At 34.5% G+C, this 16,074-nt stretch overlaps 1 protein-coding gene and 1 pseudogene across 3 annotated transcripts in view; one reads left to right on the top strand and one right to left on the bottom strand.

The window, feature by feature from the left end:
• Positions 1–16,074, top strand: part of CALCRL (calcitonin receptor like receptor) — a 100,897-nt gene that overhangs the window by 30,710 nt on the left and 54,113 nt on the right. The gene's annotated exons all lie outside the window — the stretch shown is intronic.
• Positions 763–1,281, bottom strand: LOC103876375 (annotated as a pseudogene). The gene has a single exon (XR_635588.4). The product of XR_635588.4 is annotated as a glyceraldehyde-3-phosphate dehydrogenase pseudogene (transcript).

Genomic DNA, 16,074 nt, shown 5'->3' with positions numbered 1-16,074 from the left:
ATTATTGAAATTCACATGGGAAACATATACATTGAATTACAGAATGTTCTTTTTGAGAGAATCCTACGTGATCTGTTTGCAGTTAGTTCAGAGTATATTAGCACTTCTTCCTAGAAATTCGTTAGCTTCATACTACAGACCATACACTTGGTAACTTGATCTACTAGAAGGATCAGACTCAAAATTTTAGACCGTCCCTCATTCACAAGAGTTTTTAATAAAATACAAGGTCTTTTAATATCTTATTTCTAGCTCTTCTTTACATTTCCCAATATTAGTATTTTCTCTCTTTTTTCATGTATGTAATGTTATCTGTGTTTAATAAGTTTCATTTAGGTGAAAGAAACAGGGACACTCTTATACCTATTTGGATCTATTACTAAGATAACAAGGAAATTAGGAGTACAGAAGATATTCTGTGTCATTCAGTATGACGTGGTAACTCTGTATCATTCAAGATGAAAAATTTTAGATACTCACACACAGAAATTATAAGTGCTGAATGTCCTGCTTAAACATTACTTTATTATATTACCATTAGTAAATTTGTTTATTATGATTTTTAATTGATAAAATTATACACATTTATTATGCACAACGTAAGGTTTCGTTGTATCTATAGATTGTGAAATGACTAAGTCTAGCCAATTAATATACACATTACCTAGTAGAGTTGTATTTTGTGCTACAAACAACATCCACTCTCTTAGCATTTTTCAATAATACTTTATACCTGTATTATTATTATTATTATTATTATTATTGGCTGAGCACAAGGGACTTTATTGATGGTACATGACGAGGTGGGATTCCCTAGGCCGCTCCATCTTCAGGGGGTCTTCATGGAAACTGTGAGGAGGGGAGATTCTCAGTGTGGTGGGGAACTGAGTGTGGCAGGGACTCCCCAGCAATGAGGGCCTCTCTTCCTCTCGTGCTCTTGCTGGGGCTGGTGGTCCAGGGGTCTTACTTTTTGGAGGCCATGTGGACCATGAGGTCCACCACCCTGTTGGTGTAGCCAAATTCATTGTCATACCAGGAAATGAGCTTGACAAAGTGGTCATTGAGAGCAATGCCAGCCCCAGCATTGAAGGTGGAAGAGTGGATGTCGCTGTTGAAGTCGGAGGAGACAACCTGGTGCTCAGTGTAGCCCAGGATGTCCTTGAGGAGGCCCTCCAATGCCTGGTTCACCACCTTTTTGATGTCATCATATTTGGCAGGTTTTTCCAGACGGCTGGTCAGGTCCACCACTGACACGTTGGCAGAATTCCCTGTCGCAAACATTGTTAGATACCACAAAAGTTTATATAACGTTTCTACATTATGAAGTACACTTCAGATGTATATTTTTTCTCTGATTCTTTTGTGCTTTGATATTTTTCAAGCATGCCACCTTTTAAATCTGTTTGTTTTATTTTGTTTGCTAATCATGGCCTGAAGGCAAATCTGCTTGCCCACAGACACATTTTGTGAGTTGCCTTGGCTACACTCACTATCTGCTAAGCTTCTTTCAAAACCCCTTTTCATGTGAGAAGTTCAAAAGCAGGCATGTAAGCACAGCTTTTAGCAAAAGTCCTAACATTTAGGAAGCATTTGTCTAAGAATTTACTTAGTGTGGACTTTTCATATATTCTATATCCCTTTTATCCTATCACCTGAAGCTCTCACAGTTTTACCAGTAGGATGCATAGAAATATGATGTTCATAAAATTATATTATGTACTACATATCTTTCCTTTAAAACATTACGATGATACAGAAGCCTAAATGCCTGTTGCAGAAATAAATAAATGTATTTACTCTAACCTTGTACTAGAGTCTTCTGTTCTGTACAGAAATTAATAGTAAATAATAAAACCCCCTTCTATGGCTGGTTTTGTTTTTGCTCTTGGGATAACTAAGAAAGGATTTTATTTTTTTTGTAATTTATGTATAAATTCTCACATATCAGAAAAGCTACCAGGAAAATTTTAATGAAATAAATTAGGTAATTTAATAAGTGTACAGTGGAGTGAGATAATTGTATTCCAACCAGAGTTAAAAAATAGCTATACCAAGAAAAATAATTGTTATAAATGCAGTTTTTTATCATTTTTATTCCATCCTCCTTTTCTCTGTGCTCTCTATAGTCACACTGTGCTGTATAATATTTTGTAGAAATATAGAACTTGCTTTTTTCTAAAAATAAGTAGCAATTACATTTTAAAGAGAGCACGAATAAATTAATTCAGAGCACATAAAATGTTCACAACTACTCTTGGTTAGAGGTCTGAAGTCTTTCTTTCTTCTTCCCTTTCTTTCTTCCAACACTGTAACAGTCCTTGTGAGCTTTTTGTAAAGAAATCTTTTACATGTGAATGCAGTTAATTGACTCCCTTTACCAAATAATGATGGATAATAGCCTTGGTCTCCTTGGGAAAGTGTTTACAACATCAAGTCATTTTTTTTCTCCCTCCACTGGGTCAGCCTTTCAAATATATTTGCTTTGATTCAGGGAATAACCTCAGTAGTGTGTCAGAATTTCTCCTGGATTAATAAAGAAAACGTTATTAAGATCTAAACATCTGTCAGAAGATATTTATGAAATATTTATTTTCTGATATTTTCTTTCTAAAATACTAGGCTCAAATAACTGTACGCAAAAGAAATTTGGTACAAAATATGTGACTTTATAGAAATATAAGTTTAGTGCCATGATTGCATACACTATCGAAGACAGCAACTGTCCAAAGCATAATCTGCAGTGAAATTATTAAATGTCATCCTGTACCTCAGAAAAGTTTAACTTCATTCACACATTCAACAAATGCTTGTTGAGCTACTGGTATGTGCCTAACATTTGGCTGGGTGTTGAGAAGTAATGGTGAATAAAAGATTAGTTGCAAGCCCTTGTGAAATTATAATAGGGGAGACAGGTATTAATCAAATATTCATACAAATTTAAAATGACAAGTTGAAGTAGTCCTATGAAGGAAGAAGATGACCTAATCTGGAGGATTAAGGATGGTTCCCCAGATGAAGTGGTATTTTACTCACTTGATATCTGAAATTTGAGTCCTCATGGACTAGGAAAAGACTGGAGGTGGGTCAGGGAGAGTGAATTGGAGTGATGAGAAAAACATATGCAAATGCCTTCTATGGAAAGGAATGGAGGGCAGAAGGCAAGGGAGAGAGCTGTGTCAGGTGAGGCTGTGGAAATGCAGGGACCACACTAAGCAGGGAGTTAGATGACTTGTTAAAGACTCTGGTCTTTGTCTTATTACACTGGCGAACCTGTATTTTCAGTAGCTGATAAGAAAATATGTGGTTTAGCACTGAGCAACAAAAATCAGAGGGAAATGGGTTAAGAAGTGAGGGTGAAAACAAGAATAAAGAGTTCTTTTGAGATTTTGGTTTTGTAAAGTGAGAAAAAGGTACAGTGGTGGATGTGGGAGAATCTATAGGGTAGAAAGAAGAGTTTTGTTTTTGCATGAGAGTGACATGAACATTTTAAAATATTAATGGGGGATCCATTTGAGTGGAAGAATTTGAATGTATTAAAAGACATCACAGATATTCAATTTTTTACCAAATTGGAGGAAATGAGGTGCAAGTCAGCAATGGCAATCTGTTTTACAGAAGAGAAGAGATACCTTCTCTACTTCACAAGTTGAAAAAGAAAGAAAAAAAAAGAACACTGATTCTGATAAGCTTATAGGTGTCGAAATATGCAAGTGAGGGAGCTGTATTCTGTAAACCTCTGTTTTGTTTTGAAGCACTGGCTGTTGAGAGAGAAAGGAAAAATGAAGTGGGTGTTGAGGTTTTGTAGAAAGGACAGAAGGTTTGAAAGACTGTTTTAGACAGTGGAGGAAAGTATTGACTAAACCAAGTAGAATTTCTTTGCAAGGAATGAACTGGTTTGAGCTAAGTTTAAAGTTTGCTGGTAGGTGGGTGTAACATCAGTTCCACGGCCCACAGGAGAAGAATGTTAAGGATGAAGAACAGCAGAAGGTGGGATCAGGGGATCATGAGGTACTATGGCTCAAGACAGAGGTGCATGTGGGTCTTGATAATCTGTGCCTTTGTACTTTGGGATGAGAGCATGGTTAAGGTAGTCTCAAGAAGCTCAAAGTGTGTGTGTGTGTGTGTGTGTGCACTGGTGTGGGGGGGGGGGGTCGTGGGGAAGTACGTGGGGCCACAGGGTTTAATGGGATTTAAATGCTTTTTTTCTGGTGCATTATCCTTCCAACTTTTATATAAAAGAGAATAATAAAAGATTCATTATTTTGTCTGGTGTGTGATAGAAGAAAGAATTGCATGAAATAAAAATCAACTTCAATTACTCATGAAAGCTTTAATAGTTGGAAAACTTGCTAACCAAACTTTCTTTTAAACAATACCCTTTTTACTTCTTGAATTCAGATCTCCCTAGAAATACTGAAAGAAATGTACTGAAAGCACATGGAGAAAAAAGATAGTTGAGGTAATCTTCAAAAAATTAAGATAAACTCTATCAAAAAATGGTAATAACTTAATATCTCTATATAACTATAAATAAGACACTACTCTAAATACTATTACATTGATTCTTGTTCATGATTGTATGTGCTAATTATGTTGATAACATTATCTGCTACACCTGAGGAGTTTTTTAGGTGAAACAGCCTCACACATTACTATCGTTGTTTAGTCAAATAGATAACTTATCCAACAGCAGCAATCTATAAGGTAGCAAATGACCCATGATGTAATTCAGTGTTACAAGGATGAATTGAGCCAGTTTAAATCTCTTTCAAAATTTTAATTAGGAAAAAAATTATTTAGTGATGGATCATGAAATGGGATACCTAGATAAATGCTAAGATGTAGAATCGGTGTCAAAACATAGGATAAAGGATACAGAATCAGGACCATTAAATATCATGAGGTATTGCGACAAGGACAGGAAGAAACAGATAGAAGGATAAGCCAGAGGAGTAGGGGGTGTAGTAAAGAATTATATCCTGAGTGGAAAGAATTAGCACCTTTCTAACAAGAGGCATTGAGGACAGAGATGCAGAGGAGGAACAGGGATCTGGAACAGTAATGGCACTGGTTTAATGAGAGTGAAGTTACTGAGAGAAGGTCTTTCTGTATCCTTCCAGTTATAGAATTGAGTTTCAGTCTGTGTGAGATACTGCTCTAAATCTTTCCTGATTTTCAGAAACATTCTTACGTTTCCTATTTCCGCTAGTCAGGAGAGCTTGAGTGGGTGTCATTTCTTTTAAAATTCATAGTCTGTGTGGAATGTTCATGATTTTTCTCTTGAAGTGGCCCAAAGACAAGAGAAATGGTCCACAGGGTAGACGTGAAACCAAGTACTGAAAAGGGGACTCAAGAGCATGGGCAGCAGTCTTACCATGGCATCTGACTTGGGCAACCTTTGCAAATTCACTTATCTCTCTGACTCTTTTCTTTCCCCGTCTATGAAGTTAAATATTTAAGCGAAATGATTACTGTCTCCCTCTAATTCTAACTCTTTCTGGTTTCACACGAAAAATCTCATGTTTATTGTATTAAGCCGAGCTTCACAAAATATATGCCTGTATCTGGAATTTAAATCATAGACTATTATCTGAATTATTCAAGCTAAGGGCAGCCTCTGTTTGACATACTATTTTAAAACTTTTTTAAAAAATAGCGGGTGGAAGATACAAGTGTGAAGAGTGAGACTTGAATCAAGCCTCAAGGCTCTAAGGCTTAGTCTAATACAAAATGGAATATTTAAATACTGTAAATAGCTTTCAGGTTTTAAAGTCTAGGACATCTCAAAATATTTGTCCTTTGGTGACTAATTCCACATATATCAATAACTAATTAGTTTTTATTGATTGTTTTCTCTCAGCTAGTACTATTATAGTTACTATGGATCATGAATATGTGTTGTTGATTGTTTTCTCTCAACTAGTACTATTATAGTTGCTATGGATCATTAACATGCTTTGTTCTCTGCAAACCTACAATTTGGTGAGGAAGACAAAATAAACATAGTAAGCATTCAAGTTATTTGTATATAAGGATTTATCTCTCTACGTTTTCAGGGAAGGAATTATCAAAGAAGGCTGGAATGCTTAGGGTTATCGGAATAGAAGTTCCAGGGAGAGGGGAAATCTAAGCTTGTCCTTAAAGAAAAGGTAGGAGAAAAAGAGACAGAGGGAGAGAAAGAGAATTCTAGATAGAAGAGGTAACATGGGCAAAGACAAAAGACAGGGAAAAAAAGAGTGAACATCACATGGGCATAGCACTTACATCTGAGGATTTCAACGAGACTGAAACATTCATTGTTTTGTTTAATATCACATGTAATTATATGTGATAATTATCAGCTGTTATATTTTAAACCTTGTAAGTGAATCACTCTTTTTACCTGACTGTTGCTCTACCTATAACTGTTATATATTTTACCAGTTAATTTAATTATATCTTCCCTCCCATATGAGAAAAGCAAGAGAATGAGATAAGATTATAATAAAAGACATTGTAATTTACGTGTCAAAAAGACAAGCCTAGGGAAAGATAAGTCCCCTGCATAAAATAGAAATGATTCTTTCATTTGGCAATTCTGATAGAAAAACTCTGCAAAGTAATTGTTAATGGCCTGACCTTGAAATAATCCTCTTTATTTAAACTATAACTTGTATGTTGACAGCACAAGGACTGACACACAAAAAGCTGTGATTTATGTTTCAGTAGATGTAAAATACCAGAGAGGGAAATCCAGAATTGCTTTGGTCACATTTACATCTTAAGGGAAGTGAGAGTTATTTGGCATTTGCAAAGACTGGAAATTTGCTTCTAATTATGGAGCTGGACATTGATTGAGGCTGTACTGTGTTAAGCTATGATGTAAACTGAGGCTTTCTCTGCATCTATGTAACTTGGGCAAATTATTTAACTCCTCTAACCTCAATATCTACATAAATAAAATGTGGATAATAATATTATATTTTATTTTATATCCTATATGTGACTACTACTTGAAACATTGGAATGAGGAGAACTCAGAACATTTTCTGGCACACAACACTCAAAAAGTGTTAGGCATTACTATAATGAAAATTTCATATTGGATATCATTACCTGTCATCTAACAGGAGGAAAGGAAAGCATCATATCTAAATTGGGACAGCAACATAACAAATATTTTATTTATGTATATATGTTATTTGTAGGTTGGAATCTTTTGTCTACCATGTTTTATTAGGATATGAGTATGGGAAAGTCATGTAATTAGAGTTGCCTAAGAAAGTTAATTTGCAAATTTTTGTCTAAGAAGGTTTCTGAATTTCTCAATAGTAGGCAACCGTACTCCTACTCCATTCTTAATTATAAAAATAACTTTATATTTAAAAAGTATAAATGCATGGCTACATTTTAAACCCATCACTCACTTCTTAATGTAGGCAGCAGCATGTCATACTGATTTTATTTAAAATTCACTTTGCATTAAGAGGAGTTGTAATTATTAGCTGCCAAGCCTGGAAGAGACTGAAAACATAACCTTTCATTTTTCATGATATAATAGTGCATATATGTGAATCTTGGCTAAAAAATGACATCTGACTGGCATCCTATTCATGATATGCCATCTTCCATCACCCTAGCTGAAAACCATCTTCCATCACCCTAGCTGAAAACAAAATCCAAAAATGTTTCATAAATATATAAATAAACATGAAAATAGCGCTGTGTTGCAAACTGTAATATTTTGTTTCATGTATATTTGAAGTAAATTAACCAGAAAAGATTTTCTATATTTTAACTTTGGCTTTCAATACTTAATATATTTGCATTAATATATATGTCCTGCATGTAATAATAATGACATTTTTTCCCTCAGAATGATAGAATTAAAGAACAAAAAGGACCTTGAGAATCTACTCTAGTAACTTATTTTACAAATGAAATAAAAATAATCCGAGGCCTCCAAAAGAGAAATGGTGTGATTTTGCTCAAACTATGTAGAGTTTGCTTAGTAACAGAAACAAAGTTAACATATAGAGGTGGGAACATTAGCAAAGCTTAATGCCCATGCAGAAGAAGTCTTAGAATCACACCTGTTGCTGCTGGAACCAGCCTCCATTCAGTCTCCTCTGTAATCCCGAGGTTTAGTTAAAATTAGAAGCTGGATTTATTCACATTCAATGTAGTGCTATTTGAATTTTTTAGATGCAGTATGTTACCTAAATATGTACTTGTTGCTAAAGAAAGATTTAGTGTCAATGCTTTGTATATTTATCTTTCACTGCACAGCAGTCCTTACCTTATGCCCAAAGACTTTTCATTCTTTTATTATTAAAATTGAAGTCTTTCTCTCATAATATGAAAGTCAATGTCAGTACAAATTTCTAAGATTAATAGGCAAAAATACACTACTAAAATTTTGAATCTACATTATTTCTGAATTAAAAGCAATAACTCATTTGAAATTGTTTACAATGTTCCCATTTTAACGACTACAATATTATTATTGCCTACTAATTTTTTGCTTGTTTTCTTCAAAAGTGGGAGAAAACACTTCCTTTGAGTAGTTCAAGTGCTTTTCCTTATTTACTTTACAAAGGGACAAAACAAATTATCTTAACCAGTCTTTATTCTCCCTAAATATATGTGGGTTTTACTGTGATCAGACTTCATAAAGTATTAAAACAATGTTAATTATCATCACTATGGATGCATTTTTGTAATGGATAATTATTTCATTTATTTATTCATTAAAAAACTTAGTGAAGATAAATGAATACCAGACAATCCCTTGGGGAATCCCAATGATTAAAAAAGCAATGCCCTCAAATAGCTTTTACCTTTAGTGCGGAAGATAAAAAAGAAAAGAAAACAAAAACAGACCTAACTTTATCTAGTGTGATAATGTGTTGTCAGAAGGCTCGTACAAAAGGCGTATTCGGCCTATTTGTGCTGAAGGCATAAGGTGGAGCGAAACTAAAGAAGTTATGACTTCAAATAAGGTTTCTTGGGAATGATAGTTTAGGCCTAAAAAGATAGGTAGTAGACTTCACAAACACTACTAACATTACTGTACAAAATAGTTCTATTTTTTCCAAAATTCTGCTCTTCATACATCTAAAAGATTTTTCAGTTTGTTAATTTGTGTGTATTTAATAATGTTGATTCCATCACTCCTATTCTAGTAGGAAATAAACCAAGTAAGACTGTCCTTCTGTCTTCTTTTTCTTTCTCTGTCTCTTTTTCTCTTTCTCATACGTATACAGCAAAAAGTGACCAAACCACATATTTTTTTCAAACAATTATTGGATCTTTATTTTGAGTGCCAACCACAGCATTACCAGGAATGGTTAGTTACAAAGACCATAGATAAAAAATAAATAAATATACAGCTAGATTTCTCAATACTTCCTTTTCTTTTATTTTCTTTATGTATTTGCCTTTCCCTTTTTCTCACCAACTGGTGCTCTACATCTTGCAGAGATAGAATTCACCTAAGGTATGTTTTATGATGATGATATTTTGTAGAAATTTAAGTTTGAAATGTATATTGAATATTCTGTACATTTACACTAGTACATTTATTTCCATTTTTTCAAAGAACATGTTTGCCTACAAATAATTTTTATAAAATAGAGTTAAAACAAAACATATGCAATATTACAAGCCAATACATTTTTTGAGTTGCTCTTGAGCTTAAACAACAATTTTAGATGATGGACTGATGTTTTTCACATACCACATATCAGGTTTGTGTTTCTGTTTAGTTGGTTGGTTTTGTTTCGTTTTGTCTTGGTTGGGAATGGCGGTTGGGTGGTCTGGTGTCAAGTTTTGACAAGTCATTCTGAGTGAGGTGATAAAGCCCAGCTGCTTCAGAGCCCCATATTGGTACTATTTTATACTAGCAGACACAACATTGACTTGTCCCAAATGGTTAAAACACATGCACATGTAAATGCGCGCACGCACACACACACACACACGCACACACACACACATCTCTCTACATACAGACAACACAGGTATACACACACAGGACTTAAATAATCCAATGGACGTACTTCTTAAGGACAAAATTTCTTAAGTGATTTCCCTAGTTATTGCATGCTAAATATCTCAGGAACACAGCAGCCATTCCTCCAAACTACCAAACTTTCTGCTGAGCTTAATTGCTGGCTGCAAACTTTTCTTTCTTTCTGTTTCAGCCATTTGCATTTTATCTCTTTGCACAAATTTATCTCCAGCTAATAACCTAGTGCTAATTCCAGGTAATGAATCCCACACCTTTAGTTTAACTGGTTTTCCTCTTCCTCTAGGAATTGATTAAACAAATACAATAATGCAAATACGCAAGTCACTTTAGAGTCTGTGTTTGTGACAAGACATAAGTGTCTTCACCTCCTTAACAATACTGTCCTCTGGATGATGAGAAAAGATGAGAGACTTTAACACTGGTGTTTATTACCACTCTTAAAAGGGAGGGTTAATATGTATTTAAAAGATACTGAGTAACAGAGCAGAGTGTTATGCATACAGAGACAATTAGTATTGGTGAGAAAACAAGTGATTTTGGAGACAGTGCCCATCCTTATTCATGCTAAAATATGTTAAAATCCTACCATATGTTCATGAGCTCACAAAGCCTCCTTTACAGAAAGCTGGGAAAGTTGGCATTGTTAAATGTTCGCATACAATTTTACTCAAAATTATAAGTCTTCTAACTGAGGCCAATTAAAGCAAACCAAGACATTCCATTTCTGCTGCAGGGGAGAGACCACCACTTACTTAGCAGTTATCGCTTCCTAGTCCTTGTGATACAGAATTGTGTGGGTTATTACGTTTAAGCCCCACAATATACTTATGAGACATGTATTACCCCACCTTAGAGGTGCGGAAGGTAAAGCTTACAGGTTAGGTTTCTACCTACTTTCCAGTTAGTAAACCCTGCAGTGGTTCCGTGTGAAACCTGTGCTCTCTGCCTTGTGTCTCTCTTTCTACTGCTCTTTTTTTTTCCCTCTGGTTCAAGTCCCTACTGCTATTATTTTTCATTGTTGTTAGCTGCTGTCTAAAGCAGAATACTATTCAGACACCCATACTGACTTCTGCTCCAGAAAGCCTCATTCGTGTGAGTTTTCTAGCCATAGCCTCCACCAGTGTCCATCAGATGGTGTTTCTTTTTTACTTCATCATTTTTTTTTCTTTTGAGATTGCCATTGTTATTGCAGCTCAGAAGGAATTTAAGTGAGGAAACTCCTCACTGCAAAGACAGACACGCACGGTAAACTACAAGCCAAGTTGCAGTTTGAGAAAAATACTCCAGCAATGCATGGGATTCATTTTGAAATGACCAAGGTAGACCTCAGGATGTTATGGTTATGTGTTTTCTACAAAAAAATAAAAGCATTTATAAGATACCTAGGGAACCATTTCATATGATTAATTTTTTAGATGATTTTAACTTTTATAAAAAACTTTATTTTCTGTAGTGACATTTTTCTCTTTGTTAGGAAAACAAAATCTTAACTTTGGTGGACAGATTTTTCACTAGGTGTTTTGATTTAATAGAGTAACTTTTTAAGATACTATTGCTTCCTTAGGTTCTTCAGGGTATTTCATATTTTGATAAAAATGCACTATCTGAAGATTCGGTGAGGGAGGGACAGTCACGTTAGGAAAATGTTTCACTGTTGTTGTTAAGGTCTATTAAACTCTGTCAAGCGTGACAGAGCATTTTTTTTTTTTTTTTAACACATCCTGGTCCAGTTAAGGCTGCAAATCAGAAAAAGTGCTTGGCACAACAATTTAGCAGGAAAGAAAGCTATTTTAAAAGTCTTTTGGGAACATGTTTGTGAAACAGGAAAAAACATACAATTGAGTTGATAATAGCACTTGGTAAAGGTTAGGCTCACTGAAATGGATTTGCCATCTTTTTTCACAGGGAACGTGTTGTTCTTAAGCGGCAGTTCTCACTTAAGCACAGCTTAATTCAGCAAGGAGCTCCTTCCTGTGCAACTTCTTTTGCACTGGAAGATCTATTTTTAAATTATAACCCAGACTTAGTCACAGGAGTAAATGATTAAAAATAAGCTGTGTTTGGTATGTGTAAAATTACAGCAGTTCATAGAGTACTTCATGGTACTTTGTCTAGCAAATGTCTGAAGTCACATTTCCAGGTTTCCACTCATTAATTTCCCCAAAGACCTCAAGCTTCTCACAGGCCTGTCCTTTTACCTCTAGTTATACAGCTGCGCTCACTTCTGTACCCATGCGTTTGTATTTTTAGTTCTTTGTCCCCAGCTAACTCTACCCTTTATCCAGTTCACCTTTGTTACTCACTCTGAATTCCTTAAACACGAATGTTTTGAAATATGTTATAATTCAATTCCAATACACATGTTTTAGCAAACACCGCCTTTCCAAACAAAATGTCACCTTTCTTACAAATGTGTCCTATGACGATGGGTGTGAAACTTCTATTTCAAGGCCCTCCTTTGCTGATCTACAGAACTGTGCAGAAAAACCCTCCTGGACAATTTTTTTCTTCAAGATGTGTGAACTGCACTCAGATATTTCCCGACCATCCTTTTATTCTATGGTAGTCCCTATAGTGGTGATCAGAACCCACTCAGATACCCACAACTGAATTTCAGGAATCCATTTACGTTACTTGCACTTGCTAAGCTCTCACATCCTTATACATGAACCTTTTAAAATAACTCTGATTTTTAAATATTTTTCTGCATCATATCAGTTTAAGGCTTCTGTAACAAATTGCCATAGACTTGGTGGGTAAAACAACAAACATTTATTTCTTACATTTCTGGAGCCTGGAAGTCTGAAATCAGGGTGCCAGCAGGGTTGAATTCTTGGTGAGAGTCCTCTTACGGGTTGTATCTTCACATCGTCTCTCCTTGGTGCATGCATGCAGGCAGAGAGAGATTACCTATCTCTTTCTTTCTCTCTTTATAAGGGTGTTAATCCCATCGCTTCATCTAAACTCAATTACCTCCCAAAAGTCCCGCCTCCAAATACCATCATATTTCATATTTCTAAAATGAAAATCTTGTCATATGGCTCTACTGCATAATTTTCCTTCAATTATTATTCATTTTATGCAACAGCATTAGTAAATATATGGCATACATGCCATTCCTTCTCAGGATGCTGCCATGGCAGACATCGTTAATGAATCAGGAGACTCTTTCTGATTCACTGGACTAGACTAATTTTAACATTTCTCAGTGTAGCAGTTCTGGCTGCCACTACCAGTAAATCAGAGTAGATATTCAAAATGAAACTATCTATCCTAGAGCATTAAATCAAAACTCCTCAATACAACAGAAAGTACCATTAATTTGCTTTTCTGTCTTATTGGAAAGCCTTATCTCTCATTTCTCATGTATCCTGCATCTCTCAAGCACCTGGTATGTCCACACTCCACACATTCTCTACGTAGATGTCTCTCTCTCTGTCTCTCACACACGCACACACACACACACACTCACACACATAATTCCTCCATGTAAAATGCATCATTCCAGCTGATCAACTAGACACATAAAATTTTATTGGGTACCCATAATACTTTATTACTCATATTTGTACATATCATTCTCCCCCTACAAAGTTTTAAGTATCTCTGCAAACAGAAAGTTTAGCATTTCTGGATCCCTAGAACTTAATATAACTTTTGGAGAATATGAGGTTCTAAATAAATGTTTGAATGAATGAATATATTAATATAGTAAAAGGTACTAAGATGGAATTATATCTAATATTTGTAAGAAATTGAGACACACTAGAGAAACAAATTGTAGTATATCAACATTTTATTTGCTTTTAATAAAAATAACAATTTTTTAAAGTGTGCATTTACCTGAGACACATATATTGATTTTTCTCCTTCCTTCCTTCCTTCCTTCCTCCCTCCCTCCCTCCCTCCCTCCCTTCCTTCCCTCCCCTCTTCCTTTCTTCCTTCCTTCTTTACTCGATTTCTTTTTTCCATGTTTAGTTTTCTTTCACCATGTAATAGCTCCATAGAAGGAGTATAGTTAGAATGCAAAATTTCTAACCTAGGTTAAGTTCCAAGAATAAACCGAAGTTCAACATTTTTTCCTGCTAATATTTCTCTTGTATTTTTTATGTTTCTATTTGTAATAACACAGTTAAAATGTCACAAATCACAAATATAATAAAATATCTACATTTTTGTATATAAATTGTCAGTGCTCCACTCCTATAAGAAATTAAAATCTGTAAAGTGAAATCACTGACAGGAGAAAGAGATAAACAATTATGGATCCTATCTAAAATTAAGGGAAATTTTCTAAGTATGTGTATAGATCTTTTCTCTTAACTATGTACAATGGTCATTTTTATAAACTAAAATTTACTTATCAAAGGAAAGACAATATTTTGTGCATGAATTAAAAATTGGTTGTTGAAAATAAATTTCAAGAAAAATGTATGTGTTTCAAATCAAAGCAGTTCTATATATATAAAATAGAATCAATTTGTTGTTGAACATGAAATAATGTATCCACCTGAAGGAGCAATTCAGAATTTACATGCATGATATGCTGTGTTAGCTAGGCAGGTTCTTTGTTCAATGTGTTTTGTTTTACAATGTGAATATCATCTCTCTCTTAACTAAAGAAGGCAGGAGAGGTAAGAGAGAAGACTAAATGATCAGCGTTAAGTCTTTCCTTAGATACACATGCCCTTTTGGCACTTACTTTTTTAAAAACAGCTTTACTAAGCTATAAATCACATACCCATACACTTTATGAGTACACTCACTTAAAGTGTACATTCACTATGTTCACTACTTGGGCAATAGGATCATTAGAAGCCCAATCCTAAGCATTGCACGATACACTCATGTAACAAGCCTGCACATATACTCTCTGAGCCTAAACTATAAAGGAACAAAGAATACAATTCAATGATTTTTATTTATTCTCAAGATAGTACCATCATTTTAGAACACATTCATTACTCTGAAAAAAATCCCTGTACCCATTAGCAATCACTCTCCATTGCCATGCTCCCTGAGTCCTAGATAGCCCCTAATACATCCTCCATCTTTACAGATTTGCCTATTCTGGATATTTCATATAAATGGGAATCATATAATAGGTTTCTTTTTTTTACTGTCTTTTTTCACTTCGCATAATATTTACAAGGTTTATTCATGCTATAGATAGCATGCATTAAGTACTCCTTTCTTTTTATTGCCAAATAATATTCCATTGTAGGGAATATATCATATTTTGTTTATCTATTCACAAACTGATGAATGTTTGAGTTGTTTCCACTTTTACTTATTGTAAATGATGCTAAGAATATTCATGTGCAAGCGTTTGTTTGGATATCTGTCTTTATTTCTCTTGAGTTTATACCTAAAAGTCGAATTGCTGGGTCATATAGTAACTCTATGTTTAACATTTAGAAAAACTACTAAGGTATTTATCAATGGTTTACACTATTTTACATCCCTATGAGCAACATATGATGGTTATAATTTCCCATATTCTTTCTTACACTTGTTATTGTCTGTCTTTTTTATTATAGCTATCCTAGTGGGTATGAAGTGGTATTTTATTATGGTTTGGAATTGCACTTTCCTAATGACTAAGAATATTGAACATCTTTTCATGAGCTGATAGAGTATTTGTTAGATCCTTTGCCCATTAATTTTTTTAAAAAATGGACACATAATAACTTCATGAGCTTACTGAGTATTTGTTAGATCCTTTACCCATCATTTAAAAAAAAAAGACACATAATAATTGTACCTATTTTTGGGGTGATATTTCAATAATACAATGTGTAGTGATCAAGTTAGAGTCGTTAGCATATCAATTACCTCAAACTTACATTGTTTTTTGTGTTCAAGGCATTTAAAATCTTTCCTTCTAGCTATTTGAAAATATAAATTTTTTAAACTGTATTTATTCCACAGTCTGTAGAACACCAGAACTTATTCCTCCTATCTAGCTGTAATTTTGTATTCTTTTACCATCCTCTCCATATCACTCTCTCCCTGTTACCCACTCCAGACTCCAGTAATAAGCATTCTACCCTACTTCTATG

Source organism: Papio anubis, chromosome 10 (genome assembly GCF_008728515.1).
Source record: "Papio anubis isolate 15944 chromosome 10, Panubis1.0, whole genome shotgun sequence".
NCBI classification, from domain to species: domain Eukaryota; kingdom Metazoa; phylum Chordata; class Mammalia; order Primates; family Cercopithecidae; genus Papio; species Papio anubis.
Note: the sequence above shows the minus strand (reverse complement) of the source record. Positions and strands in the feature narration are given on the sequence as shown.